Source organism: Papilio machaon, chromosome 6, assembly GCF_912999745.1.
Source record: "Papilio machaon chromosome 6, ilPapMach1.1, whole genome shotgun sequence".
In the NCBI taxonomy this organism is placed as follows: Eukaryota; Metazoa; Arthropoda; class Insecta; order Lepidoptera; family Papilionidae; genus Papilio; species Papilio machaon.
In genome coordinates, this window is record NC_059991.1 from 2,153,058 (window position 1) to 2,158,180 (window position 5,123).

The window sequence follows — 5,123 nt, forward strand, 5'->3', positions numbered from 1 at the left end:
GTGTTACGAAATAAAATTATCTATAACTATCTTTTAAAACAAAAATTTTACTCACCAAAACAAAAAAAAAAATGATATCTTTGGTATTATCTACCATTTTTTTTTTATATTTTTCCTTTTTCATATAATTTTTATTATTTACAGCTAATTAAGTTGTCTGCTGTTTGTGGTTTACGTATGGGTTATTTGAAAAACTAAATATGCAAGACTGCATTGCGCAAATTATATTTACAGCAGGATAGAGTATTTAAATACGATTTAACTCACCACAAATCGTTGTTAATAAATTACTTAATTTAAAAAATTATTATATTATACTTTTTATGAAACATTTATTCATAATGCAATAACTTCATAATTTCTTATAAACGTTAAAAAAATGAAATATTATTGATATGCATTTATAAGTATTAAAGAAAAGAGCTCCTCTTTTCTTTACAAGTAATTAAATAATAATTATGGGTTTCCTTTGCGTAAAACTATCGTTTCGAATTATTGATATTTATCAGATATAAATAAATAAATAAACTACAAAATAATAAACAGTCTTCAACTTCATTCATTTATAATTGAGATTTTAAGTTTTTTACCTTTACAATTGAAGCAAAAAATAAAAGATTTAAAATAAAATAAAAAAGCATTAGCACCTTAGTTATCGGACTTTAATCTATTTGAATAATACGTTTTGTTAAGTTACCAAGATGTTTTAAAACTTTACCACTGATAATTAACATTAAGTTAGTAATGACGTACTTTGTACATAGTTATAGTAAATAATATTGTGATGCTCAGTAACTAATAATAATTAAGATAATAAGATTTATCACTTTTTAAATCCAGAGAAAAAAAATTAATTAAAAAGAAGTCCGTCCATTGCATAATTGTTCCAACGAAATTGTTCATTCAAATTATTATTTAATAAATAATAAATATATAATGTTTTTTTGTAAAATGTTTGATAAATTCGAAGCTTTATAACGAACTGATAGATTAATATAGTTTATAAGAATGTTAATAAAATATGTAAATAAACTAAGTTTGTGTTTCATTTCGTAATATATATAGTAATAAACTTCATATTTGCAATGTCTCTTGTCTCATCGCTTATTGTAAAAAAAATACAGTCGAATTGATAACCTCCTAATCTTCATTAATACAAAGCGACCTGATGTTGAGATTAAAGGTAATTGCATTTAAATCAAATTTAGCCTTAAAAAGGGCTCGAGAAAAGATAAAAATGACACAATTTTTTGTTATGGTTTTTACGACCCACGTGACTTCGTTTGCGTCATTCAATAAAACTGACCATACATTTAAAAAAATAATTAAAAATCAACTTTGTGTTAAATTGATAAGAGAAAATTAACATTGCTATGAGTATTTAATGACATACAACCGTCTCATTATAAATCTGAAGAAGATTTTAACTATGTAATAAATCTTAATTTAATATTCATTTTAGATTACTTTTAAAATACATTAGTTTCGTCTTTACCTTTAAAATAAAAATAGCAAAGTTAATAAATTGAAATATTGTGTGAAACACCTTGCAGGCGTAAAATTGTTTGAAATTCTGGGATGATTAATAGTTGATAACATTACTATGCATCCAAGCTTTTGCTTTTACTATGCTTTAAAGCACCTGCCGTAAAACAAGTCTTTTTCAAGTATAATCAATAATTTAAAAATAAACTCTAACCTAAAAAGTAGTGATGCAACGGATGTCTGTTTCCGTTTCCGCAAGTGCGGAAGTTCCGCATGCTTTTCAACATCCGTTTCTGCTTCTGTTTCCGCAACTTTTATAACGGAGATAAAACGGAACTTTACGACGGCTGAGAGATCCAAATAATGCGCGGCGCGAGACGCGCAGTCCGTGCGCGGCCTTTCGGCACTTGTCGCATTTGTTTGTTTACGTACTATTTTGTGAATTTAAGCGCGTAATATTTTCTGCTGCTGTTTGAAACAATCAGTTTTTCTTGATGGAGTAAACTGTCTAGTTGTTGTCCATATAAAATTTGACAACTGGCAAAATGTGACTATTTCATACTTACGAGTTATTAAATGTACTTTTGAATAAGTGATAACCATGTAATATATCATCATCATTATTATCATCAGCTCACTATACATCCCCACTGAGGGGCTCGGAGCCTACCCCAAATAAGGGGTGACTAGGCCATAGTCAACCACGCTGGCCCAGAGCGGGTTGATTTCACACATATCATTGAATTTTTTTTCAGATATGTGCAGGCAGCATCACTACATTTTCCTTCGCCGTAAGAACGTCGGATAAATGTACATATGTAAATCGAAAATCACATTGCGGGACATGGCGGGATTCGAACCCAGGCCCTGCAGATTGCAAGTCAAGTGCCACGAGCCAACGTCGCCTAATAATTATATCTTTTTCTAATCTAGATTTGGTGTATTTGATACTTAACACATTCACTGTTTACAAAATAAAAAAAGGTAACAGCTGGGAGCCAAAACTTTTTATGATGAATTTTTATTTAGTATCTGGGAATGTTGAACATATAGATTAATTAATAATGTTATTATAATTATTTCAATAAAAAAAACACATTTTTTGCGTTTGAGCGCTAGGGATCATCATCACACATATACACAAACACATACACACACAGGCATACACACACACACACACACACACATACAGAACATACATATATGTAAAAAATATACATACATAACATAAAGTTTAGCCTTAGCTTCATGTGATACAAGATATTTTTATGTTTGCCTCCGTACGAACGTGATACTAATCACTACAACACTGTAAGAATGAAACTAATACTCTTTTTCGTTAGTTGATTATATTGCCAGAGTGGCCACACAAAGCAACATGGACTCGCTTCAAACGCCGGCGGCTTACTGGCTACTACAAAGTGAACGGGCTCCTCGCTCGGATCCGTGGGGGAGGCGCTGAATAGCTCTGCCCACTCGGATCCGAGTGGTCAGCAGTGAATGTATTAATAAAGAAATATATTTGTCGTTTGTCAACACGAGTGGTTTGGCGAACATTAATTTGTAAATAGTGTAATTTTGTTTCCTGAAAATAAATTAAAAAAACGCGTATTTTAACTTATTGCAGCGCAGTAAAAATACATACATTGAAGGCTAAAGGACACCGATATCCAATGCCTTAATAAATTAAAAACGAATACAAACTGTTTTTACCGAAAAAAATATTTTTGTACATATGTTTTTTATTATTATTTACACTTCTGTTTCCGCATCCGTTTCCGTTTCCGTTTCTGCTAAAATTTATTTTTGACATCTGTTTCCGTTTCTGGTTCCGGTAAGACACTTCCGTTGCATCACTACTAAAAAGCATATGTAAATTGTAAAAAATGGTGCTAAGGTCAACTAGTGAATGCCCTTTGTACCAACAATAATAAATTATTGACCAGGCAACACTAGCTACAGTATACAATATTTCAGAAATAATGTTATTCATTGTTCATATTCACACCTTGGTCTCAAGACAATATGTGGAAGTTCTCATTAATGCTCAAGAAAAAAGGAATTAGACAATGTCTATTTAGTCTAGTAAACTAAAAAAAATATGTAAATTTTTAGCCGACAATGTTATCGGCCATCTAATTTATTCGATGGTTTACCCACAACATTCATACCCAGAGCTTCTGTCTCACGCATTTTCATTTCCCGATTTTAATAACTTTATCGTAAATGTAATCTTTAATCATAATTAAACAACTATATAAAGGTACTGAAAATTTTCGGCCAAAAAGATCACTTTTATGAATTCAGCGTTGTAACACTATTTAAAGTAAACAAACAACTTTAAAAACAAACCGTACGTCATCAGAATAGGGTATAGAAGCAAATGCTTCTCTTCTTCTTCAGCAGTTAGTGTGTCTAGGTTATGTCAGATGTCTGTAAGTCACCTGTTACAGATGTTTCCCTAGTTTTTATACTCTACGGAGAATAAAAGTAGATAAAAGACGACAGGAAAAAGGGATAGGAAAATGGACAGAAAGCGAAATTTTATTAGTCTAAAAACAAAAGAATCGCGGGAACTTCTGTTTAATTTTTTTGCTTTATGCTTACACTTCTCAAAAATAATAATTGAAAAGTTTGTAATATTAAAAAAAACTTATATAAATGTGTACCTTATCCAAATTACCGGTGTAATATTGTCAGTGGCAAAGATAATTATGAATTATCACACACAAGTTCCGAAACTCATTTAGAATTGCCTGAGCCAGAGACTTCCTACTCATAAAGCACGGGCCGTAAAGCGCGAACAAAATTGTCGATCGCTATCTACCATTGTCAATGTATACACTGTGTCCCACGACCTCTAGCGGATCCGTTTGAATACTAAATTCAATTGTATAGAGTTAATATACATGATAAGTTTTACCTCCAAGTCATTAATTACACCGGTTTTTACTAACAAGACAAGACTGCCAGGATAGTAAAAGACTAGAGATTTTTTTGTACGTTTCTCAAGCTTTATGGCTTCTCGTTGATCAAGCTGATTGAAGAGCTTTGTTGTTTCGACGGGAACATACTCATATTTGTATGTGTATGATTATCTTAAACATTAATTAATATTGTATTATGTACATTCATTATTACTTTGGATTGTGTAAACTCAATAATCAGATAGTATTAGTTAACGATTCGTCCAAAGCTTCTGAAGTCAAAAAAAAAATTAAATAAATGTTAGAGCACATTTCAGCCAACACTTCAACTTGGGAAGGCCTTCAATAAATGTTATGTCCAGCAGAGCGAAACAGAGTTTAAAGCCAGTCCAAAAATTTCCTAAAACTATTGCAGATTCAGAGACTTTGGTAATCTTAAGACTGCGAAAATTTTATAAGAGGAAAAAAACAATGATCCCAACCCTATTCATTACACCATTATACTGAAGGCCCGTATTGACTCGCTAACAAGATGACTATTAATAAAAACCGTCCAATATCTAGGGTTGCCATTTCAAATAATATCATTATCTTATTAAAAAAGGTTATTCGACATTACAGGAGACCGAAGAGTTGGCAACTACTTCGGACAAAGAATAAGTCTAGTTATTTCAAAGGGGGAACGCTTGCAGTATCTTCTGAACCTTGCCT